Source organism: Pongo abelii, chromosome 2, assembly GCF_028885655.2.
Source record: "Pongo abelii isolate AG06213 chromosome 2, NHGRI_mPonAbe1-v2.0_pri, whole genome shotgun sequence".
Lineage (NCBI taxonomy): Eukaryota > Metazoa > Chordata > Mammalia > Primates > Hominidae > Pongo > Pongo abelii.
This window is the reverse complement of record NC_085928.1, coordinates 202555053-202582659: the sequence shown is the minus strand read 5'-3', so window position 1 is coordinate 202582659 and position 27607 is coordinate 202555053. Positions and strand designations below refer to the sequence as shown.

At 36.8% G+C, this 27607-nt stretch overlaps 1 protein-coding gene and 1 non-coding gene across 2 annotated transcripts in view; both read left to right on the top strand.

The window, feature by feature from the left end:
- The window catches only part of FGF12 (fibroblast growth factor 12), a 586961-nt gene that overhangs the window by 174112 nt on the left and 385242 nt on the right, over positions 1-27607 (top strand).
- Positions 22279-22382, top strand: LOC112132917 (small nucleolar RNA U13). The gene has a single exon (XR_002914618.1). It is a non-coding gene; the product is annotated as a small nucleolar RNA U13 (small nucleolar RNA).

Sequence of the window (27607 nt, the reverse complement as noted above, 5' to 3'; positions counted from 1 at the left end):
GAGTTTTCTCCGGATTGTACAACTCTGAGCCGGCGGTCGGGGGGACTACGGTGTATGAGTGACATAAATTTTCTTCCTGGTTTCAATGCATTTGGCTTCATATTTGCCCAAGGTTCAGGAACTTCATAACTGGTTTATGGGTTTCTAACAAGGGACATTTGTCGTTGAATTGCTATTAAATGGTGTCCTATGAGGGGAAAGAGGTTCTGGGCTTCTTATTTTGCCATCTTGCTCTTCTGTTGGCTTGTTAAGCTGTGCTGCTTCATTTATTTTTAGCAGCTGTATGGGGATTAAAATATGTATTCTTAATTTAGTACTACTTACTTAGAGTTACCATTGTAGTATTTCATATAAAATGTAAGAATTGTATTATAATTATATTTATACCCTTTCCCATCTTTGTGGTATTGCTGTTATATATTTTTCTTCTACATATGTTATAAACCCTACAATATAATTTCTTTTTTTTACTTTGACTAGTAAGCTGCATTTTAATGACATTTGTAAAAGAAAAAATAGTTTTTTTATATAGATTCATATATTCAGCACTTCTAATTTTCTTCTTTCCTTCTTGCATATCTGTGCTTCAATCTGGTATCCTACTTCAGTTTGAAGAATCTTTAATAACAAATTATTAGAGTGTATTTTTACTGGGGACAAATTTTCTCGGTATGCATTTATTAAAAATGTTTATCTTATCCTCATTTTTGAAGTATTTCCACTGATGGTAGAATACTGGCTTGACTTTAAAAAACTTTCAGTACTTTACAGCTGTTGTTTCAAGATCTTCTGGCATGTATTTGTTTTTTTTTGTTTTGTTTTGCTTTGTTTTTGTTTTTGTTTTGTTTTGTTTTTGTTTTTTGAGACAGAGTCTCACCCTGTCACCCAGGCTGGGGTGCAGTGGCGTGATCTGGGCTCACTGCAACTTCTGCTACCCAGGCTCAAGCGATTTTCATGCCTCAGCCTCCGGAGTAGCTGGGATTACAGGTGCACACTACCACATCTGCTTAATTTTTGTATTTTTAGTAGAGACAGGATTTCACCATGTTGGCCAGGCTGGTCTGGAATCCCCAGCCTCAGGTGACCTGCCAGCCTCGGCCTCCCAAAGTGCTGGGATTACAGGCATGAGCCACTGTGCCCGACTGGCCTGTATTTACTTTTCTGATGAGGAGTCCATCATCTTTCAGCTTGTTTCCCTTCATGTGAGGTTTTTTTTTTTTTTGGTAGATTTTAAGATTTTCTTTTTTCATGTGTTTTTTGGCTGCATAAATGTCTTCTTTTGAGAAGTGTCTGTTCATGTCCTTCGCCCACTTTTTGATGGGGTTGTTTGTTTATTTCTTGTAAATTTGTTGGAGTTCATTGTAGATTCTCGATATTAGCCCTTTGTCAGATGAGTAGGTTGCGAAAATTTTCTCCCATTTTGTAGGTTGCCTGTTCACTCTGATGGTAGTTTCCTTTGCTGTGCAGAAGCTCTTTAGTTTAATTAGATCCCATTTGTCAATTTTGGCTTTTGTTGCCATTGCTTTTGGTGTTTTAGACATGAAGTCCTTGCCCATGCCTATGTCCTGAATGGTATTGACTAGGTTTTCTTCTAGGGTTTTTATGGTTTTAGGTCTAACATTTAAGTCTTTAATCCATCTTGAATTGATTTTTGTATAAGGTGTAAGGAAGGGATCCAGTTTCAGCTTTCTACATATGGCTAGCCAGTTTTCCCAGCACCATTTATTAAGTAGGGAATCCTTTCCCCATTTCTTGTTTTTCTCAGGTTTGTCAAAGATCAGATGGTTGTAGATATGTGGCATTATTTCTGAGGGCTCTGTTCTGTTCCATTGATCTATATCTCTGTTTTGGTACCAGTACCATGCTGTTTTGGTTACTGTAGCCTTGTAGTATAGTTTGAAGTCAGGTAGTGTGATGCCTCCAGCTTTGTTCTTTTGGCTTAGGATTGACTTGGCGACGCGGGCTCTTTTTTGGTTCCATATGAACTTTAAAGTAGTTTTTTCCAATTCTGTGAAGAAAGTCATTGGTAGCTTGATGGGGATGGCATTGAATCTGTAAATTACCTTGGGAAGGATGGCCATTTTCATGATATTGATTCTTCCTACCCATGAGCATGGAATGTTCTTCCATTTGTTTGTATCCTCTTTTATTTCCTTGAGCAGTGGTTTGTAGTTCTCCTTGAAGAGGTCTTTCACATCCCTTGTAAGTTGGATTCCTAGGTATTTTATTCTCTTTGAAGCAATTGTGAATGGGAGTTCACTCATGATTTGGCTCTCTGTTTGTCTGTTATTGATGTATAAGAATGCTTGTGATTTTTGCACATTGATTTTGTATCCTGAGACTTTGCTGAAGTTGCTTATCAGCTTAAGGAGATTTTGGGCTGAGACAATGGGGTTTTCTAGATATACTATCATGTCATCTGCAAACAGGGACAATTTGACTTCCTCTTTTCCTAATTGAATACCCTTGATTTCCTTCTCCTGCCTAATTGCCCTGGCCAGAACTTCCAACACTATGTTGAATAGAAGTGGCGAGAGAGGGCATCCCTGTCTTGTGCCAGTTTTCAAAGGGAATGCTTCCAGTTTTTGCCCATTCAGTATGATATTGGCTGTGGGTTTGTCATAAATAGCTCTTATTATTTTGAGATATGTCCCATCAATACCTAATTTATTGAGAGTTTTTAGCATAAAGCGTTGTTGAATTTTGTCAAAGGCCTTTTCTGCATCTATTGAGATAATCATGTGGTTTTTGTCTTTGGTTCTGTTTATATGCTGGATTACATTTATTGATTTGCGTATATTGAACCAGCCTTGCATCCCAGGGATGAAGCCCACTTGATCATGGTGGATAAGCTTTTTGATGTGCTGCTGGATTCTGTTTGCCAGTATTTTATTGAGGATTTTTGCATCAATGTTCATCAAGGATATTGGTCTAAAATTCTCTTTTTTTGTTGTGTCTCTGCCAGGCTTTGGTATCAGGATGATGCTGGCCTCATAAAATGAGTTAGGGAGGATTCCCTCTTTTTCTATTGATTGGAATAGTTTCAGAAGGAATGGTACCAGCTCCTCCTTGTACCTCTTCACTGGCCATCAGAGAAATGCAAATCAAAACCACAATGAGATACCATCTCACACCAGTTAGAATGGCAATCATTAAAAAGTCAGGAAACAACAGGTGCTGGAGAGGATGTGGAGAAATAGGAACACTTTGACACTGTTGGTGGGACTGTAAACTAATTCAACCCTTGTGGAAGTCAGTGTGGCGATTCCTCAGGGATCTAGAACTAGAAATTCCATTTGACCCAGCCATCCCATTACTGGGTATATACCCAAAGGACTATAAATCATGCTGCTATAAAGACACATGCACACGTATGTTTATTGCCGCATTATTCACAATAGCAAAGACTTGGAACCAACCCAAATGTCCAACAATGATAGACTGGATTAAGAAAATGTGGCACATATACACCATGGAATACTATGCAGCCATAAAAAATGATGAGTTCATGTCCTTTGTAGGGACATGGATGAAATTGGAAATCATCATTCTCAGTAAACTATCGCAAGAACAAAAAACCAAACACCGCATATTCTCACTCATAGGTGGGAATTGAACAGTGAGAACACATGGACACAGGAAGGGGAACATCACACTTCGGGGACTGTTGTGGGTTGGGGGGAGGGGGGAGGGATAGCATTGGGAGATATACCTAATGCTAGATGACGAATTGGTGGGTGCAGCGCACCAGCATGGCACATGTATACATATGTAACTTACCTGCACATTAGGCACATGTACCATAAAACCTAAAGTATAATAATAATAATAATAATAATAATAATAATAATAATAAAAGAAAAAAAAAGATTTTCTTTTTACCATTATCTTTCAGTACTTTGATTATAATATACTCAGTCAAGGTTTTCTATTTACACAGTTTAGGGTTTACTAAATGTCTTGAATCTGGAGGGTAATTTTTAAAACAGATTTTGAATTTTGAAATTTTTTTTGCTTCTTTATCTCTCTCTACCTTTTCTTCTCTCCTACTTTTTCTCCTTCTCCTTCTCCTTTTCTCCTTCCTCTGGATTTTCACAAATAGTTGAACTTTCTGAGGTACCAGGGCTCTGCTTGTTCTTCTCAATCATTTTCTTTTCCTTGTCTTCAGATTGGTTAATTTATATTCCCATGTTTTCAAATTCATTGACCCTTTATTGTAGTGTCTAATCTGCTGTTCAGCCTACCTAGTGAATTTACTCAGGAAAAGTATTTTTTGTTCTAGAATTCTCATTAGTCCTATGTTACAGTTTTCCTTTCTCTCCTGAGATTTCCCAACTCAGCATTATGAGTATATTATTTCTACATTTTTCTTTAAGTTTATATCTATATCTCTACATATGTATCTCTATATAAATAATAACATACCCACCTATATATATCTATTTATCCACTTTTAAGGTCTTTATCTCCTTATTCCAACATCTCTATCACTTTGTGATTTGTTTATATCAACTTTTTACTTTTGACTATGGGTCACATTTTTCCTACATCTTTGCATGTCTAGTAATATTTGACTGTACGCTTGACATTATGAATCGTATGTTGTGGGATGGTATGTATTGAGTATGTTTTTTTTCTTTGAAGAGTGTTTAGTTTTATTCTGGCAAGTGGTTAACTATTGGTGGCTTCTTTTGATTTTGTTAGAATGGATTTATACTTTATTTCAATTTTATGCTTAGTTCTATGGCATGGCCATTATTTTAGGTCATGGTCTTTCCTCCTAGGCATGGTCATTCCAGTATCTCGACTGAATGCTTTTGTTGCTCAGTGAAGTTTTCTCACTCTGGCTGCGTTAGGACTTTAACATCTATGAGCACTGTTTAATGTCGCCATTCAGATGAGCACTGAAGGATTTGTCACTGCTGTAGTTGTTCTCTTAAGAGTGTCACAGAATACTTACCTGAACAAAAGTAGCCCATCCTTTGGCCCAAGGGCCTGAGGGCAACCTCTGTGAAGATTTCTTGCTTCCCCTACTCTGCAAAGCTTTCTCTCCTCAGTACTCGGCCACACAAATTCTAGCTACCTTACCAGCCCGAAACTCTGATCTGTGCCTTCTCCTCTCAGTAAAACTGTCATTCTGTATTTGGCCTCTGTCTCCCATGCTGCCCCTAGAAAGTGACCCCAGGTAGAAAGCTGGAGTTAATACAGGGTTAACTTATATTTTCCCTTTCTCTAAAATATGACAGTCCTGCACCATTTGTTATCAAGTGCTTGAAAATAATGTGTTAATAGTTTTCCACCCAGTTTTGTAATTGTTTATGGCAGAACGGTAAGTCCAATACTAGTTGGACTTTGTCATGGCTAGAAGCAGAAGTGTTGTTTTTATTTAATATTGCATATACAATCTATTCCTAGGCTTCCTGACCTAAGTGACTCTCTAAACCTGACAGTTACATGCATTCCAGGGAAAGGAAGCTAAAATAAATGGAGATAATTTTGCTTTTAATAAAGAGAGAGAAAAAAAAGTTTGTATCTTTAAATATTTGAGTATTTTAATGTATTTTTTAAATTTCATTTTAAGTCTTTCACAAAACCTTCATTGAATTATATTTTTTTTCCTTAAATTAACTCTGAACTCTTTGGTTATATCTCAGAAATTTTCCCCTGTGTACCTCCAATCTACCTTTTTCTGCTTACCTTCTACTTTATCTCACCTGATGCTCTAGTTGTGTTATACTATTTGTTCTTTTAAAACTATACCCTACCTATGTAATTTTCTCTTTGTCTGAAACATCCCTCTTCCTTTCTTTAAGGCTTAGCAAACTTGACATACTACACTCTTTATTACTTATTTCTGCATTACTCATGGTTCTTCAGAGAACCATAGTTCATGGAACTCATGGTTCTTCGATAGGTGTTGTATATCCTAATGTTATATCTGTGTAATATATGATGTAACATAAGTAATATATAATATGTTATATGTGTAATATATATAATTATATGATATATTATGTATACACACATATAATATATTATATATGTATGCACATATATAGGAAGGAAAGGAATATATTATATATGTTTGCACATACATATATACATGTATGTGTGTATAAATATTATCTATGCACATACATATATACACATATATATATCTGTACATATACACATATGTGTATAGTCTCTCATACACCTCACATCCTGTGGCTCACTCAAGTGGACACATAAAATTAACCATCCCAATTTCCTTTTTTCTATATATGTAATTATATATACATATATATACACACACACATATACACATATATGTGTGAGTGTATAGATACGTGTGTGTATATATAATATATATAGAGAGAGAGAGAAAGAGAGAGACAGAGGGAGGAGATTTATTATAAGAGATTGGCTCACATGTTTGTGGAGGCTGATAAGTTCCAAGGTCTGCAGTCTGCAAGCTAGAGACCTAAGAAAGCTGTTGTGTAGCTTCCATCCAAGTCCGAAGGCTTGAATACCAGGCATGCTGATGGTGTAAGTTCCAGTCAGAAAGCTGGCAGGCTCAAGACCCAAGAAGAGCTGATATTTCAGTTCGAGTCTGAAGGCTGAAAAAGACCAATGTCCCAGCTCATAGCAGTCAGACAGAAGGAGCTCCCTCTTGCTCAGCCTTTATGTCTATTCAGGTCTTCAATTGGTGGATAAGGCCCACACACACTAGGAGAAGCAATCTGTTTTACTCCATCTACTGATTCAGATGTGAGTTTCATCTAGCAACACCCTACAGTCATACCCAGAATAATGTTTGGCCAAATTTCTGGACATTCTGTGGCTCACTCAAGCAGACACATAAAATTAACGCCCCAATTTCCTTTTTCCTGTTTTCAAATGTGATTTTATCCTCCTTTTCATTTGTTCTCATATCTGACACTTTATACACTTGACTGTGAATAACCATTATTCTGTCATGAATAATAAATGTCTGTTTTTCATTTTGAGCCCCTTTTCTACTTAGCACAATTCCAGGAGCTTGAACATTATTGCTTCTTCTTCTTTACTTCCACACACAATCAATTACTAAGTTACATTAATTATTAGAATCTGTTCTTTTATTTTTATCATGACTGCATTTGCCATCGTTCAGGGTTTTACAATTTGTTGTCAGGTCATATTGGTTTTCTCTCTCTCCATACTAGTACCAGAGTAATCCTCCTGAATCATATATTTGATTACAGCATATTAGGAGTTAAAATCTTTCAACAGCTTTGATAGGATTTTTAAAAATCCAGATTTCTTAGCCTGAGCAACTGTTAGTGTAATTAGCTTGCCTGGCATGGTTTAGGAAGCACAAACTATCACATCCACTTTAATGCCTATTAAGAAATGTAGCAGTGGTTTATAATAGAGAAGTGATGTAGAGATCTATGAAAGACTTTTTTGATGGAAGCAACACAAGTGAAGTATTTTTTCAGGTTATAAGAGACAGGGTTATATTGTAATGAATTATTCCCACAGGAACAACTGTAGATTAGTTATGGAATCAGCTTTCCTTTCCATTTTTTTAGGTTAATATTGCCAGTTTTTTTTTTAATGCTGTGTGTTGTTATTGGTGAGATGAATAAAAGTATCAGTAAATGTGTTAGAAGGGATATAACACTACAACTGGGTAAATACATGATTGTCTTTCAATCTGTCTGCTCTGAAACACAATGGTGGCATTATTAGAGAACAGCTATCATCGAAATTAATAATAATGTCCAGAATCTGGCTAATAGATACCTTGATGAGTTAGTTAACCCCATCTTAGACATGGTAGATGGGTCATTGTAGTGTCACTGAAAATACAGATGATAGCCACACAGTTGATACGAATAAATCTAGCAAAATCCTCTGGAAAAGGGATTTAGAAGTGAAAAGGCTTGAAGTCTGCTCCAAGTTGAGTAATTATGTTGTGAGTTTTTCTGAGTGATTCATTTCCCTATGCCTCAGTTTTTTCCATTTGTACAATGAAGGCACTGGACTGTGTAATATCTGAAATTTATATCAATTCTAATATTGAATTTGAAATTTAAGAAATATTTCCGATTTGTGTTTTATATTTTTAAACATGTGTATCAATGCTTTGGGAATTAAGGCCTTTAAGTTGGTTAATGTTATCTGTTGTCACCAATTCAACTGGTAACAGCTCTAAAGTCTCTCTGTGCACTAGACACCAAACATCCTTCTTCTCTCCCTCAGCATACCCTCACACTTAAAAAACAGGAAATGTGTATTTTTGGATGTTATTCAAATTTACTTACATAGAAGTATTTACTCACTTAGAAGCAATTTACTCATTTTGAAGTATGCTGAGAAAGGCATTTTCAAATCCTGTAGTAGTTGGAAAGTTTTTTAAAATCTTGGTTTCATTTTTTGACTTCATTTCTGGTTTTAGTCATCTACATTCTGAATGTACAGAGGCCTCCAGTAAATTTTCTAGCTAGTACTTGGGAAGCATTTTTAAGGGAATAGCGTATTATCTCCTAGCACATGTTGAAGAAAATGATAACAGAAGCTATAGAAAAAACAGTGACAGAAGCTATAGAGAAGAAAATGATAATTTTTATCGCAGTGACTGAAAGGCAACCCTTGTCAGTGCTGTGATAAGAAATAATACTAGTTTCATTGGTTAAGTTCTAGCATTATATACCTAGAGCAGGTATTTTTAAGAACAGGTTGGAGAACGCTTCCTGTTGGTTTTGGATTCAGTTGTGAATTCAGCAAGCTGTTTAGAATCCAGTATCATTTCTATGTGGCCAATTTTACTGCAACATAAGCTATCATTTGTATAAATATTGAGATTTGTCCACAATAATATACCATTGTAAAGATAGTAACCTGTTATAAATTACAATAATCATTTATTAGAGACAACCTTCCTGAAATAACTTGGTATCATTGAGGTGATGAAAGAGAGACATTGGGGGAGTTTATTGCAGAAGCAGAGACTCTGTAAAGAAAACGGTGAACTTGAGTGAGTTGAGAACTATGTATACTTTGATTGTGGATTATTCTATTGTGATCAGACTGAAAAAGACTAATTCATAGAGACTACTTATAAAAAACATTTAATTAATAAGTCAGATGCCGATGGATACATTTACACTGGGAGAGAGACATCACCTGCTCTACTACCAATGGAAATTGTCACTCTATTTTCCATAAAGCATTCCATACATGGCTTATAAAAAGCCAAAGAGTCACCACAAGGTTTCTTTTGATACGTGAAATTAGTACAGATAGAGTTGGGTAGGTCTAAGGAGTATTTGTGGAGGCTCAGCTAGAATCTGGTTTGTCTTGCCCCACTATTGTTTTTTTGAGACAGGGTCTCACTCTGTTGCCCAGGCTGGAGTGCAGTGGTGCAATCTCAGCTCACTGCAGCCTCAACCTCCTGGGCTCAAGCGATCCTCCCACTGCAGCCTCTGAAGTAGCTAGGACTACAGGTGTGTGCCACCATGCCAGGCTAATTTTTGTATTTTTTAGTAGAGGTGGGGTTTTGCTGTGTTGCACAAGCTGGTCTCAAACTCTTGGGCTCAAGGGGTCTGCCCACCTCAGCCTCCCAAAGTGTGGAGAATTATAGGCATAAGCCACCCCGCCCAGCCCACCCTACTATTTTGTAAATAGTCATTGTTTATTAAGGTACTGAGTGGCCACTCTTTTATTCACTCATTTTTCAACAAAAGTCTATTGAGTAGAGACTATGTGTCAGAAATAGTTCTGGTCTCTAGAAATACATTGGTGAATCAGATAAAGTTCCTGTCCTCATAAAGCTTACATTCTATCAGGAAGGAATAAGCATTGAACCAGGGAACTACAATTAAACCCTTATTCTCCAGTTGTGGTTTTGGTGTATTCTTTATCTGTCGAAATATCCTTTTTTTTTTTTTTTTTTTGAAAAGTAGCAATTTCTCATGACAAACATGTTACAGATTCTAAAATTTGCTGCCCATTTTAAATTTCTCCTTAATTTATGAATTATGTATATATCATTGATTTTTCCATAGATGATCTTAAAAAAGCTGGGATCACTGTGGTTTGCACCTAAAGTATTAGTGATGATAGGTTTAATTTGTTTAGTGCCTATTGTAAGCCCTGTAGTGAGGTAATCACTATATGTATAATATCTCATAGACTTCTTACAATACTCTATAATGAGGCATTCTTATCTATATTTAGAGGAAACAACTGAGACTCAGAGAGGTCATGTAAATTGTCTAAGATGACACAGCTAATAAATGACAGAACCAGGATTTGAATCAAAGTTGTCCAGACTCAAAAGTTATGTTCTTTTTCACCACACCACTCTGTCTCTCATTTACTAGGTCTTTCCTAAGGCAATAATTACAGCCAGCTAATTACATTCTATTCTGAGATGAAGAAGTTGTGACTTGTTCCTTAGTTTATTTGGGTGGAATCCATTCAGAGCATAGAGATCCTTATGCCTTTAATCAGTCAGATTGGACCACTTTTCTTTTCAAAATCTCTGAGATCTAATTTGTCTTAGAGAGTGTAGCCAAGTGGTTCAACGTCCTTTGCCCAAAGCTTGAATGTCCTCTAAAAGTAAAAAGAAGCTCACTATGAGTAGAGACAAGTAATTCCAACTGTGGATGGATTTGAGAAAGAGAATATTTTTTAATATTGAGTTGAGAATTGTCTCCTTGAAGTACCAGCATCTACCACGCTGAAGAATTACAATATTTTATCCTTAAAAAACCCTCTGGATATTATGTGGACAATTTTGTTTTCTTCTGGAAGCTACTTTTTCTAGCACCTACAGTTTCATTCTCTTCACCATGCGTCACTCTCCTCGGGATAGGGGCCAGTTGAGACCAGCTATAGCTATGGGACGAAATTCACAGCTTTGCTAGAAGGTAAACATTTCACAAAAGCTATGCACGTACTTGTGAAGGATTTTCTGTGGGAGAGAAAGATCAGTGGTTGTGGAGGAAAGCTTTTACAGAGGTCATTGAAACATCACTATTCACAGCTGAAGACTGTGTTATTTGTGATGCTCACTGTCCTTTGTGATAAAATTTATCATGTGGATGCACATGGTAAATGCCTCCTGGAATTCAGTGCCAGAGAAAATATGTTGGTAATGATGAATTGGTACAATTGTCTTGATAATTAAAGCTTATACACAAGTAGTTTTGGGGGCCAGAGTGCAAGTGTTCAGTTGGTACCTACATGAGGGAATATCCTGTAGTATTTGATTCCCCAGGCAGTTGTAGTTGGCACAGAAATCCCCTATAATGCTATACTAGAGAGTGCTGCTTCTCATAGGTGTTTCTGATCATTGTGGGGCTCGCTTCCCTTGGACATGGCTCAGTTGATCTTGTGTGAGTCTTTGTACCAGCTTACTGATTATTCAAGTTCTCCTTAAGCTATCTCACCTGACTTCTCCTCCATCTCCTCTTCCAGGAAGAGGAAAAGTCAAAGTCCAGACAAAGTAGTTGTGGCGATTGCCCTGAAATAGGTGTTTGCTCTTAGACAGACCTATTGACTTACAGACTGAATGGAAATACAAAGGTCTGCTATACTCACGACCGTACCCTGATTCTGTGCCCAAGCTTATACAACTTGTGTGGGTAGACCTGGAATGAGAGTCTAAAAAGTCTAGCTCTACAATTAGCTCTCTTAAAATCTACAGTATAGTACTTCACTAATAATACTTTAAAATAATAAAATGAATGTGAAATCCAGACACTACTTCTATTAAAAAAATTGTAAAATTTAAAGTGTTGTAGAGAGAAATCTATATGTTTTGTTATGTGTTAAATAGCTCTTTTGGATAACTTTAATACTGAGATAAAATAAATTTACAGTAAAATTCTCAGAAGGATGAGATAATTTACATGAGTTCACTGTCCAGATATCAAAACCTACTCCTTCTAAAAATTAAAATATCAGAGAGGAAGGCAGCGCAAGATGGCCAAATAGAAGCCTTCACTGATTGTCCTCCCAGCAAGAATAACAAATTGAACAACTATCCACACAAAAAAGCATCTTCATGAGAATCAAAAATCAGATGAGCAATCACAGTACCCGGTTTTAACTTCATATTGCTGAAAGAGGCACTGAAGAGGGTGGAAAAGAGAGCCTTGAATTGCCAACATTACCCATCCCCATCCCCCCATCAGCAGTTCAGTGGCATGGAGAAAAACAAATCTGTGTGCTTGGAAGAGGGAGAGCACAGTGATTGTAGGACTTTGCATTGGAACTCAGTGCTGTCCTGTCACAGCAGACAGCAACACCAGGCAGAACTCAGCCAAAGCTGATGGAGGGAGCAATTAGACCAGCCCTAGCAAAGGGGAATTGCTCAGAACCAGTGAACTTGGGGGGCATGTGACCTAGTGAGACATCAGCTTGAACAGCAAAGAGAGTGCTTGCACTATCCATTTCCCAGCCCCAGGCAGTGTAGCTTGCAGCTCTGGGAGATACTTCTTCCCTCCGCCTTAGGAGAGGATAACGAAGAGTAAAGAGGACTTGCCACTTGGATACCAGTTTAGCCACAGTAAGATAGGGCACTAGGCAGAGTCATGAGGGCCCCATCCCAGACCTTAATTCCAGGATGACATTTCTAGACACACCGTGGGCCAAAAGGGAATCCACTGTCTTAAAGGGGAGAACCCAGTCCTGGCAGGATTCATCATCTGCTGACAAAAGAGCCCTTGGGCCTTGATCTTTCAGCAGTGGTAGCTGGGCAGTACTCGCTGTGGGCCTTGGGTGAGACTCAGAGACATGCTGGCTTCAGGTGAGACCCAGCACATTCCCAGCTGTGATGGCTATAGGGAGAGACTCTGTCTGCTTGAGAAAAGGGGAGGGAAGAGTAAAGGGGGCTTTGTTCCTTAGCTTAGGTACCAGCTCGGCCACAGTGGGGTAGAGTACCAAGCAGACTCTTGGAGTCCCCATTCTGGGTCTTGGTTCTTGAATGGCATTTCTGGACCTAGCCCTGAACCAGAGGGGATCCCATTGTCCTGAAGAGAGTGTCCCAGGCTTGGCAGCATTCACCAACAAGCTGACTGAAGAGCCCTTGGGCTTTGAGTGAACATCAGTGGTAACCAGACAGTACTCGCCATGGGCCTGGGGCAAGGGTGGCCACAGGGAGAAACTCCGTGCTTACAGAAAAGGGAGGGAAGAGTGTGAAGGACTTAGTCTTGTGGCTTGGGTGCCAGCTCAGCCACAGTAGAATAGAGCAACAGGTAGATTCCTAAGGTTTGTCCCTGACTTCAGGGACTGGCTTCTGAAAAACATTGCTGGACCTGACTGGTGCTGGAGGAAACTCCCCATTCTGAATGGAAGGACAAAAGCCAGAGTGGCTTTGTCACCTGATGATTGTAGAGCCCTAGGGCTTTGGGTGAGCATAGGTGATAGTCAGGAAGTGGTAACCACAGGCCTTGGGTGAGACCCAGTACCATACTAGTTTCAGGTCTGACCCAGCACAGTCCTAATAGTGGTGACAACAGGAGTACTTGTGTCCCCTCTCTTCTAGCCTAGTTGTTGGGGAGAAAATAAGGAAAGAGAACATGAGTCTTTTCCTGGTAATCCAGACAATTCTTCCAGATATGATCCAAGACCACCAAGAAGTATCTCTATAAGTCTGTAAGAACCATATTGTTACTGGGCTTGGGGTGCTCCCTAATACAGATGGGGCTGCAGTGACCAGAAACTTAGAGCACAACACCCAAATGCCTTTGAATTCTTGGAAAGCCTTCCAAAGAAGGACAGGTGGAAAAAAAAAAAAAAAAAAAAAACCAGACTGTGAAGACTACAATAAATACCTAAATCTTCAATGCCCAGACACTGACAAACATCCACAAACATCAAGATTATCCAGAAAAATATGACCTCACCAAATGAACTAAATAAGGGAGCAGCAATTAATCCTAGAGAGACAGAGATATGTGATCTTTCATTCAGAGAATTCAAAATAGCTGTTTTGAGGACTCGCAATGAAATTCAAGATAACACAGAGAAAGATTTCAGAATGCCATCAGATAAATTTAACAAAGGAATTCAAATAATTAAAAAAGAATTATGCAGAAATTCTGGAGCTGAAAACTGCAATTGAAATACTGAAGAATGTATCAGAGTCTCTTATCAGCAGAATAAATCAGGTGGAAGAGATAATTAGTGCGCTTGAAGGCAGGCTATTTGGAAATAGCCAGGGGAGACAGAAAAAAAGAAGAAAAAAGAATGGGCCAGGCATGGTGGCTCACACCTGTAATCCCAGAACTTTGGGAGGCCAAGGCGGGCGGATCATTCAAGATCAGGAGTTCAAGACCAGCCTGGCCAACATGGTGAAAGCCCATCTCCACTAAAAATACAAAAAAAAAAAAAAAATGCCAGGCATGGTGATGTGCACCTATAGTCCCAGCTGCTTGGGAGGCTGAGGCCCCCAAGGTCAAAGATAAAGAAAGGATCCTAAAAGTGGCAAGATAAAAGAAATGAATAACATACAATGGAGCTTCAATATATATGGCAGCAGACTTCTCAGTGGAAACCTAACAGATCAGGAGAAAGTGGCATGAAATATTTAACATGCTGAAGGAGAAAAACTTGTATCCTAAAATAGTAGATCCAGTGAAATTCTCCTTCAAGCATGAAGGAGAAATAAAGATTTTTCCCCGACAAATAAAACTAAGGGGTTTTATTAACATCAGACATGTCCTCCAAGAAATGTAAGGGAGTTCTTCAGTCTGAAAGAAAAGTTTGTAAATGAGCAAAAAGAAATCATCTGAAGGTGCAAAACTCACTGGTAATAGTAAGTATACAGAAAAACACACCATATTTTAACACCATAATTTTGATGTGTAAACTACTCACATCTTAAGTAGAAAGACTAAAGATGAACCAATCAAAAATAAGCTACAACAACTTTTCAAGATACAGATAGTGTAATAAGATATAAATAGAAATAGCAAAAAGTTAAAAAGTGGGGGGACACAATTAAAATACAAACTTTTAATTAGTTTTCTCTGTTTATGGAATAAGTGTTAATTTGTCATTAATTTAAAATAATGGGTTATAAGATATTATTTGCATGTTTTATGGTAACTTCAATCAGAAAATATACAACAAACACAATAAAAATCAAGAACTTGAAACGTTAAAACATATCATCAGAGAAACTCACCCTTGGTAAAAGGAAGACAGGAAAAAAGGAAAGAAGGAAGAGAAGACCACAAACAACCAGAAAACAAGTAACAAAATGGCAGGGGTAAGTCCTTGCTTATCAATAACAACATTGAATGTAAATGGACTAAACTCTTCAATCAAAACACATAGAGTAGCTGAATGGATTTAAAAAAGCAAGACCCAATGATAAGTTGCACTTTTCCATAAAGACACACATAAACTGAAAATAAAGGGATGGAAAAATATATTGCGTGCAAGTAGAAACCAAAAAGAGCAGCAATAGCTATACTTACATCAGACAAAGTAGATTTCAAGACAAAAACTATACAAAGAATCAAAGAAGGTCATTACATAATGAAAAGAAATAAATTCAGCAAAATGATATAACAACCATAAATATATATGTGCCCAATACTGGAGCACCCAGATATATAAAGGAAATATTATTAGAGCTAAAGAGACAGAGAGACTCCAACACAATAACAGCTGGAGACTTCAACACCCCACTTTCATCATCGACACATCATCCTGACAGAAAATTAGCAAGGAAACATCTGGCTTAATCTGCACAACACACCAAATGAACCTAATGTCTATTTACAGAACATTTTATCCAATGACTGCAGAATACATATTCTCCTCAGTACATGCATCATTCTCAAGGATATACCTTATGTCAGGTCACAAAACAAGTCTTAAAACATTCAAAAAATTGGAAGTTATATCACGTATCTTCTGTGACCACAATGGAATAAAACTAGAAATCATTAACAAGAGGAACTTTGAAAACTATACAATCATAAGGAAATTAGACAGTATGTTCCTTAATGACCAATGGGTCAAAGAAGAAATGAAAAAGGAAATTGAAAAAAATCTTGAAACAAATGATAATGGAGACGCAACACACTGAAACCAATGGGATACGGCTAAAGCGATACTAAGAGAAAAGCTTATAGCTATAATCACCTACGTCAAAAATTAGAAAAACTTCAAATAAACTACCTAATTATGCTTCTTAAAGAAATAGAAAATCAAGAATAAAACAAACCCAAAATTAGTAGAGAAAAAAATAATAAAGTTTAGAATAGAAATAAGTGAACGTGAAATTAAGAAAACAATACAAAATCAGTGAAACAAAATATTGGTTTTAAGAAAAGATAAACAACATTGAGAAAACTTTGGCCAGACTAAGAAAGAAAAGAGAGAAGGACCCCAAAAAATCAGAGGTGAAAATGAAGACTTTACAACTGATACTGCAGAAATCCAAAGGATCATCAGAGGCTACTATAAGCAACTCTATGCCAACAAATTGGAAATTCTAGAAGAAATGCATATATTCCTAGACACATATAACCCACCAAGATTGAACCATGAAAAAAAATCCAAAACTGGAACAGACAAATGACAAATAACCAGATCAAAGCAGTAATAAGAAGTCACCCAGCAACGAAAAGCCTGGAACCTGATGGCTTCAATGGTGAATTTCACCAAACATTTAAAGAAGAACTAATATCAACCCTACTAAAACTATTCAGAAAAATAGGGCAAAAAGGAATACTTCCAAACTTATCATATGAGGCCAGTATTACACTGATACCAACACCAGACAAAAACACCTCAAAAAGAAAAGAAAACTATAGGCCAATATCCCTGTTGAACATTGATGCAAAAATCATCAACAAAATACTAGCAAACTGAATTGGATTCAATAACTCATTAAAAGATCATTCATCATGACCAAGTGGGATTTATTCCAGAAATACAAGGATGGTTCAGCATACACAAATCAATCAACGTGATGCATTATATCAACAGAACAAAATACAAAAAACATATGATCATTTCAATTGATGCTGAAAAATTATTTGATAAAATTCAATATCATTTCATGATAAAAACCCTAAAAAAATCTGGGTATAGAAGGAACATACCTCAACACAATAAAAGCCATATATGACAGACCCACAGCTAGTATCATAGTGAATGGGGAAAAATGGAGAGCATTGCTTCTGAAATCTGGAACACGACATGATGCTCACTTTCACCATTGTTATTCAACATAATAGTGGAAGTCCTAGCTAGGGCAATCAGAAAAGAGAAAGAAATAAAAAGCATCCACACTGGAAAGGATGAAGTCAAATTATCCTTGTTTGCAGATGATATTTTTGTTATTTGGAAAAACCTAAAGGCTGCACCCAAAATTATTCAAATTGATCAACAAATTCAATAAAGTTGCAGGATACAAAATTAACATACATAAATCAGTAACATTTCTACATGCCAACAGCAAATAACCTGAAAAAGAAAAGAAAGCGATCCCGTTTGCAATAACTACAAATAAAATAAAATATCTAGGAATTAATTTAACAAAATAAGTGAAAGATCTCTACAATGAAAACTATAAAACATTGATGCAAGAAATTAAATAGCACAACAAAGAAATGAAAAGATATTCCATGTTCATGGATTGGAAGAATCAATATTGTTAAAATGTTCATACTGCCCAAAGCAATGTACAGATTCCATGCAAGTCCTTCAAAATACCAATGACATTCTATTCTTCACAGAAATAGAAAAAAAAAATTTGAAAATTTATGTAGAACTGCAAAAGACCCAGGAAAAAGCTAGAATTATCCAGCTAAAGCTATCATGTGCAAAAAGAACAAAACTAGAGGAATCTCATTACTTGACTTCAAATTGTACTACAGAGCTATAGTACCAAAATAACATGGTACTGGCATAAAACCAGACAAATAGACCAATGGAACAGAATGAAGAACTCAGAAGTAAATCCATATGTCTACAGTTAACTTATTGCATAAACAAAGATGCCAAGGACATACATTGGGGAAAAGACAATCTCTTCAATAAGTGGAGCTAAGAAAACTGGATATCTGTATGCAGCAGAATGAAACTAGACTCCCTATCTCTAGCTAACCATATACAAAAATAAAAAAAATAAACGGATTAAAGGCTTGGTGAGGTGGCTCATGCCTGTAATTCCAGCACTTTGGGAGGCCGAGGCGGGCAGACCACCTGAGATCAGGAGTTTGAGACCAGTCTGGCCAACATGGTGAAACCCCATCTTTACTAAAAATACAAAAAATTAGCCGGGCGCAGTGGCACACATCTGTAATCTCAGCTACACAGGAGGCTGAGGCAGGAGAATCACTTGAACCTGGGAGACAGAGGTTGCAGTGAGCCGAGATCACACCATTGCACTCCAGCCTGGGGAACAAGAGTGAAACTCCATCTCAAAAAAAAAAAAAAAAAAAAGGTTAAAGGCTTAAATCTAAGACCTTACATTATGAAACTAATAAAAGAAAACTTTGGGAAAACACTCCACAACACTATTCTTGGCAAAAATTTCTTGAGTAATACCCCACAAACACAGGCAACCAGATCAAAAGTGGACAAATGGGATCACATCAAGTTAAAAACCTTCTGCAAAGTGAAGGATACAATCAACAAAGTGAAGAGACAACCCACAGAATGGGGGAAAATATTTGCAAACTATCCATCTGACAAGGAATCAATAACCAGAATATATGAGAAGCTCAAACAACTCAATAGGGAAAAAATCCATTAATCTGAACAAAAAATACATGAAGATCTGAATAGACATTTCTCAAAAGAAGACATGCGAAGTGGTATATAACAATGTGCTCAGCATCACTGATTATCAGAGAAATGCTAATAAAAACTAACAATATGTCACCTCACCCCAGTTAAAATGATTTTTATCCAAAAGACAGGAAATCACAAACACTGGCCAGCATGTGGAGAAAAGGGAATCCTTGTACACTCTTGGTGGGAATGTAAATTAGTACAACCACTATGGAAAATCGTTTGGAGGTTCTTCAAAAACTAAAAATAGGGCTACCATATGATCCTACAATCCCATTACTAGGTATATACCCAAAAGAAAAGAAATCAGTATATCAAAGAGATTTCTACACCCTCGTGTTATAGTAACACTATTCCCAATAGCCAAGATTTTGAGGCAACTGAAATGTCCACCAACAGACAAATGGATGAAGAGAATGTAGTACATATACACAATGGTGTACTATTCACCCATAAAAAAAGAATGAGATCCTGTCATTTATAACAGCATGAATAGGACTGGAGGTCATTCTGTTAAGTAAAATAAGCCAGGCACAGAAAGATAAACTTCACATGTTCTCACTGATTTGTGAGAGCTAAAAATTAAAACAATTGAACTCATGGGGATAGACAGTAGAATGATGGTTACCAGAGGCTGGGAAGGGTAGTGGCGGGGAATGAGGATAGTTAATGAGTACAAAAATGCAGTTGGAAAGAATGAATAAGATCTAGTATTCGACAGCAGAATGGGGAGACTAAAGTTAACGATAATTTATTATATACTTAAAATTAACTAAAAGTATAATGGGATTACTTGTAACAAAAAGGATAAATGCCTGAGGTGATGAATGCCCCATTTACCCTGATGTGATTATTATGCATTATATGCCTCTATCAAAATATCTTATGTACCCCATAAATACACCCAGTATGTACCAACAAAAACTAAAGGTTAAAAAAATCAAAATATCAAAAGCAAAAATCTTATTTTTTATATATATTTTTAAATGTCTTAGAAAATTCTCAACATATTTTACAATTTTTGTTAATGTCTCAGGATCATTATTACTAATTTTAATAGTTGTATTGCCCTGTAAAATACACTTTCGGAGACTTGTTAACAACTTGTTAGGCTTTCTGGTGTTCTTTGTCTTCACACATGATGGCACCATGTATTGTGACTTTGGAGAGCATGGTATTTGTTGGTTTGTTGTTTGCTTACTTTTTTGCTATAAAATAGTTATTTCTCACCATATGTTTTTAAATCTGTCTATTTCAACTTTTGCTTCTTGATAAGAGGTTAGCAGTCCTTTTCTGCTAAGAGCCAGATAGTAAATATTTTAGGCTTTATGGACCATATAGCCTTTGTCACAATCACTCGACTCAGGTTGTAGCCTGAAACAGTCATAGACAACACAGAAACAAATGGTTATGGCTGTGTTCCAATGGAATTTTATTTTCAAAAACAGGCAGTTTGCTGGATTTGGTGTGTGGGTTGTAGTTCTAGACTGTTGAGCGTGGTGAAATAGCTGTGTAGAGTAATATGTAAAAAAGTAAATAGAATTTTTAAAAATGTAAATACATATTGTATTAGGACATAATGTAACCCTACAAGCTATGTAAAATTTAGTGCTGCAATTTTATGACACCATTTGTGGGTGGTTAGATGTCTTTCTTTTGTCCCTTCTTTGCATCTTCTTTCAGGTTTGCATCTGTGGCAGATATTTGGGGTTATTGAATAAATGAGCTCTAGAACACTTGCTTCATATGAATAAGTGCATATGTATGTTTATGTATCTGAGATATAGCTAAATTCCTTGTACCAATTAAGACCTAGCTAAGATTTGTTTGAGCTCCATTCTATGAATTTTAGAGTTCAGTATTGCCCACCCCAACCACCAGCAAGTTGTATGCAAATTTTCAGTGCAAGTTTATATTTTCGAGGTCTCCTCTGGCTCTGAATTCTGTTTCTGTCAAATTATTTCATTTTAGAGATTGTACAGCTATCCTTGTTCTCTGAAAAATTCTCTTGGCCATTTCTATACCTCAGACTCCAGCCTCCTACCATGGTTTTTGGTTTTCCTTAGTCCCTTCCAGATGGCTCACAGGAGCTCCAAATTCTTCTCACATTGTTCTGCAGATTAATTCCATTTCCTCCAGTCTTACTCCCAAATTTCTCTCTGACTCCTCTGTGCATGTTTTGATCTACCAAGATGCTTTGCTGAAGAAAGAAGACCTATTCTTCCTTAATTGAACTGTCTTCCTAAGAAGGGAGTTTTAATTTTAAGTAGAATTTTTTCCCTATGGATATATGGATGAAAGATTGGGTGGATGGATGGCTAAAAAGATGTTATACAGTACTGCATATTAGGATAGCTACTTCATATGAAGGCTAGTACCAAATATGAAAAACCTATTTTTAGCTTATTATAGTTGATTTTGTGATCTAGATATTATTCAGCATTGTTCTTCAAATCCCCTGCCACAGCCAAAACACACCTTATATACTATTTCTGCTTTTACCTATAGGAAGAATTTTATTCATTTCTTATTTGTTTCATTTTATAACATACCCTAATAATGATTTTATTACAAAAGGAGTCAGGAATATCACTTCATATGATAGTCTACTAAATCTTAGAAATAAAATATAGATCATAAATTGTGTAAGGTAAAAGTTAGACTTAAAATCAAAATATCCACTGGAACTTACAATAGTAAGGTGGTATTTCTATTTGGAGGAATGTCCCCAAATCTCCCATATTAGAAAAATAGTTATCTTATTATTATTAAATAGTTCTAAAATCAGTAATTTTAAAATGATTTTATTCAAAATTAGTATTATTCAGTCATATATGAATTATCAGCCACTCTTAATTGTCTACAAAGAGCACTGCAAAGAACATCAAATAAAAAGATACATTTTTAATAGACTAAAGAGCATGGTGGCTCATGCCTGTAATCCCAGCACTTTGGGAGGCCAAGGCAGGGAGATCTCTTGAGGTCAGGAGTTCGGTACCAGTCTGGCCAACATCACAAAACCCCATCTTTTCTAAAAATACAAAAATTAGGTGTGGTGGCATGCACCTGTAGTCCCAGCTACTTGGGAGGCTGAGACACGAGAATCTCTTGAACCCAGGAGGCGGAGGTTGCAGTGAGGCAAGATCATACCACTGTACTCCATCCTGGGCGACAGAGTGAGACTCCATCTAAAAAATAAAAGTAAAAATAAAGAGCTTACAATCTGGTTTTGCTTCTGGAAGTGATAGAATTAGAAAAAATCAGAAGTGTAATATATGAGTAAGTTAATTTTTTAAAAACTCACATTTCCTGAGCACTACAGGAACCTAAAACCTGCTTCTTTTAAGTTTACTCAGTGTGTTGAACTGTAATGGAAAGGTAGCAATTATACTGCTTATACTTTTTTATTAGAATCACTAGAAAATATTTGACCAGAAAAAATAGATTCTGAGTAAAATTACTTTTGTTAAACAACAAAATCTGATCCTTTTGTAGTTCATAAGCATGATGATTGGGTGTTCAAGTGTATGTGTGAGATGTGCCACCCTTGAACCTTGTCAAGACATTGGCACGTTACCCATCTGATATGAAAAGAAACCCTGTCATCTTATAAAAATTCACATTTATAAAGAGGAATAGAGACAGGACACTGAATGCTTTGGGTTTGTTTTGTCGACATTTATGTTTTCAAGCAGGCTTGCTTCATCCAGTTTTTATATTTTTTTGAGGAAAAATACACTGCCAGGAATCACAGTATGCAATGCAAATCAGACACAAAACTATTCCCTATGGACTTTCTAGCCTATGGAGAGAGATATGCATGCAGACAACAGAGGAAAATGGGGTTGCTTCTGATGTTTGGACTGGCCCATGATAAACTTTAATAAACTAGGAGAGACATAGAGGACAGTTTTGGCTAAGGAAAGAAAATGAACAAAGGCTCAAAAGTTCAAAAGTCTATGTCTATGTCCAAGTAAAGCAAGTGCAGGCTTACATTTTACTGTCTTTAATTTCTAAATTCAAGAAGCTCTGAAAACCACTGTGTGTGTTGTTGTTTTTCCTTAAGGTACAGACTAACCTGAATTGACAGGAGGCTATTTACAGTCTTTATTTATCCCACTTATGAGAATACTTATAGATTTTACTGCAGAAATATCAATGTATTTCATTATAGATGCAGCCCCAACATACATGGATTTTGCTAATATTTTAAACATTAACTGTATTACTTTAAAAAAATACCACCTTGTTCCCCAAAAACCTGAATTACAAAACTCACTCGGCCCCAGCTGTTTCTGGTAAGGGATTGTAGACTTGAAGTAATTATGGGGGAAGTGATATTGTAGAAACTATGTCCAGAAAGCTAGGTGAAGATTGTGCCAGTTCTTGAACACAGCAAGTTACAGATTTTGGTAATTTGACTTTAGATTGTAAGGAACCATTATACACTTTTGAAGAAGTGAAGTATTCAACCTTTTTTTATCAAAATTGGTTGAATCCCTGAGCACACGCTATTATAAATTTTTTCTCCATGCAATTACAAAAACTCTGAGTAAGATGGTGTCAGATGAAATGCCTTTTGAAAATAGATATTTACATCCATCATTTGTTTTCTTGTGATGGTGTGTAGGAGAAATAAGGTTAGAGAAAACAATTTCAGATCATGTCTGCAGCTTACTAAGTGTCATGCCACATAAATATGGTCAGAGTTTGATGTCCCCAAATGACTGTGCATTAAAAATACAAGAATTGTTTCATAGAAGAAAAAAATAAGCAAAAAACCAGAAGAAATAGTAATTTATTTCATATTTGGTCATGTTCCTCACTAAAAATACCTGAAGGCAAATTCCAGAAAATTTGTTTCTGATTTGGTTAAGAAAATTAATTGAGAAATTAAAAATGTTATTGTCATTGTTGCGCATACAGTGTATGTGTGTCACTCATAGTAAGACTTTAAACTCTGCCTTTAAGAACAAGCATCAAAAGTTTGATACAAAATCAATGTTCACCAATCAGTAGCACTGCTATACACCAACAATGACAAAGTTGAGAATCAAATCAAGAACTCAATTGCTTTTAAAACAGCTACAAAAAATAAAATAAAAAAATACTTAGTAACATACTTAAGTAGGTGAAAGATATCTACAAGGAAAACTACAAAACAATGCTGAAAGAAATCATAGACGACACAAAGAAATAGAAAGACAACCCATGCTCATAAGTGGAAAGAATCAATATAGTGAAAATGACCATACTGCTCAAAGCAATCTACAGATTCAGATCAATCCCCATCGAAAGGTCATCAGCATTCTTCACAGAGCTAGAAAAAAAAAATCCTAAAATTCATATGGAACCAAAAAAGAGCCCACACAGCCAAATAAATACTAAGCAAGAACAACAAATCTGGAGGCACCACCTTACCCAACTTCAAACTATACTACAAGACTATAGTTACCAAAACAGCATGGTACTAGTATAAAAATAGGCATGTAGACCAATGGAACAGAATAGAAAACCCAGAAATAAAGCCAAATACTTATAGCTAATTGATCTTCAACAAAGCATACAAATACATAAATTGGGGAAAGGACATCCTATTAAATAAATGTTGCTGGGAAAACTAGCAAGCTACATGTAGAAGAATGAAACTAGATTTTAGTATATGCTAATCCAGAATGTAGGTCTAATTCTGAGTGTCTAGGTAAGACCATGGACTAAAAACAACAAACAAAAAAGCACTATCCAAATAAGCTGCCATCAGACTAACACCTCCTAAGCAAAAGATACTTATATTCCTCAACTCGAGGTGTCAGTGACAGCATCAATCATGTGGTAGAAAATTAAAGGAGGGGGTTGATTTTCCAAATTTTATCTTCACATACCTTCCTTTCAAAATACAACAACCGAAAATGTTGTTAATAACTTTAAGTTTTAAATTTCACCTTTAAGAAAAGTATTTTCATTTGCTTTAAAATAATTATAAATTTTAAAAATAGGGATGACCAATGGGTGTTTCATAATAGGTTCTGACCAGAAAAAAAGAAAAAAAATTCCCAAACCTCTTTTTCGGAATGTACTAGTCCTTTTGAAGAAGATCTTCTGTAAATGGGGAGTCCACTAAGTGCTAATCTCTATGTTAAGCATTTCCTTTTCTTTCTTTCTTTTTTCTTTTTGCCACAACAAACCTCAAGGCAGATTATTAGCCTTGTTTTGCAAATGGGGAAAATGAAATTAAAGTTAAGAAATGTGTCCATTAACACACAGCTGGGACTTGAACTCAGCAATGTATAGCTCTCAAGTGTTTCTTATGATGTCATCTAAGACTTTGACAACCAAAATGATCATAATCTCTGCAATATGGAGTGGACAACTGAAATGAAAACAGGAAAGAAAAAAAATCACCACTCTAATAACGTGTGTAGCTGTAAACTATCTTGCTGTCCAATATTTTTCTTATAGTTTTAAAACATTAAACTGCAGGGCTGGGTGCAGTGTCTCATGCCTGTAATCCCAGCACTTTCAGAGGCCGAGGTGGGTGCATCACCTGAGGTCAGTTCGAGACCAGCCTGGCCAACATGGTGAAAAGCTGTCTCTACCAAAAATACAAAAATTAGCTGGGCATGGCAGCATATGCCTGTAATCCCAGCTACGCAGGAGGCTGAGGCAGGAAAATTGCTCAAACCCGGGAGGTGGAGGTTGCAGTGAGCTGAGATCGCTCCATTGCACTCCAGCCTGGGTGACAGAGCAAGACTCTATCTTAAAAAAAAATAAAATAAAATGCAATTCAGTACCATAAAATTTACCCTTTTAATGTGTACAGTTCAGTGGTTCTTAGCATATGTATAAGGCTATGCAACCATCACCACTCTCTAATTCCAGAACACTTTCATCACCCCAGAAAAAAACCGCATGCCCATTAGTATTCACTTCTTATAGAATTTTGATGAAGCAAAATCCTTCAAAAGCTTTCTACTAAAAATCCAATTTTCTTAGATTTTTCCTTCAAAGACAATTCTTAAATATTTTATAGATACAGAAGAGAAATTATTAAAATAGTCTCAAATAACAAATGAGCGATATTGCTGTTGTTGAATAAATCTTCAAGGATGAAAGGATGAAAAGGATTATTACTGGCAGAGTTTCCCAAAAGTCATAAATATCAATAAACTTCTCCACCATATCATTACCACAATTTATTAAGGACCTACGATCTGGCAGGCACCATATTAAGATATTCTATCTCAATTAATTCTGACAACAATTCTATGGAAGTATGAATACTCGCTCTATGGTACACATAAAAACCACTGAAAGAAGGAGCAGTCATCTCATCCAGTAAATGTAAGAGTTGAGAGGTAATCCTAGGTCCAGTTTGATTTCAAAGCTCAAGCTCTAAACACTAAGCTCCACCAAGTGAGAGACAGTGGATCAAAAGAGAATGTAGATGTCAAATTAAAAAAAAAAAACAGGATGGAGAGAGAAGGATGAAGAGAAGTGGGTTAAGGGTACAAACATACAATCCAATAAGAGGAATAAATGTAATGATTGGTAGCAGAATAGGATGACCATACTTGACAAAACTGTATTATCCTCAGGTGACGGACATTTTAGATACTGTCCCTTAATTGCTGCGCATTAGATATGTGTAACAACATTTCTCATGCACCTCATTGATATGGTTTGGCTGTGACCCCACCCAAATCTCACCTTGAATTCCCACATGTTGTGGGAGGGACCCCATGGGAGGTAGTTGAATCATGGGGGTGGGTCTTTCCTGTGCTGTTCTTGCGATAGCGAATAAATCTCACAAGATCTAATGATAATATAAGAGGGAGTTTCCCTGCACAAGCTCTCTTCCCTTGTCTGCCACCATGGGAGATGTGCCTTTCACCTTCTGCCTTGATTGTGATGCCTCCCCAGCCAGGTGGAACCGTAAGTCCATTAAACCTCTTTCTTTTGTAAATTGCCCAGTCTCCAGTATGTCTTTATCAGCAGCATAAAAATGGACTAACACAGTAAATTGATAACAGTAGAGTGGGGTGCTGCTGAAAAGATACCCTAAAATGTGGAAGCAACTTTGGAACTGGGTAACAGGCAGAGGTTGGGACAGTTTGGAGGTCTCAGAAGAAGATAGGAAAATGTGGGACAGTTTGGAACTCCCTAGAGACTTGTCAAATGGCTTTGACCAAAATGCTGATAATGATATGGACAATGAAATCCAGGCTGAGGTGGTCTCAGATGGAGATGAAGAAATTGTGAAGAACTGGAGCAAAGGTGACTCTTGCTACATGTTAGCAAAGAGACTAGTGGCATTTTGCCTCTGCCCTAGAGATTTGTGGAACTTTGAACTTTAGAGAGATGATTTAGGGTATCTGGCAGAAGAAATTTCTAAGCAGCAAAGCATTCAAGATGTGACGTGGGTGCCGTCAAAGGCATTCAGTTTTATAAGTGGAAGACAGCATAAAAGTTGGGAAAATTTGCAGCCTGACAATGCGATAGAAAAGAAAATCCCATTTTCTGAGAAGAAATTCCAGCCGACTGCATACATTTGCATAAGTAATGAGTAGCTGAATACTGTTCCCCAAGACAATGGAAAAAATGTCTCCAGGGAATGTCAGAGGTCTTCATGGCACCCCTTCTCATCTCAGGCCTAGAGGACTAGGAGGAAAACGTGGTTTTGTGAGTGGGGCCCAGGGTCCCCATGCTATGTGCAGCCTAGGAACTTGGTGCCCTGTGTCCCAGCCGCTCCAGCTGTGTCTGAAAGGGGCCAATGTGCAGTTCTGGCCATGACTTCAGAGGGTGCAAGACTCAA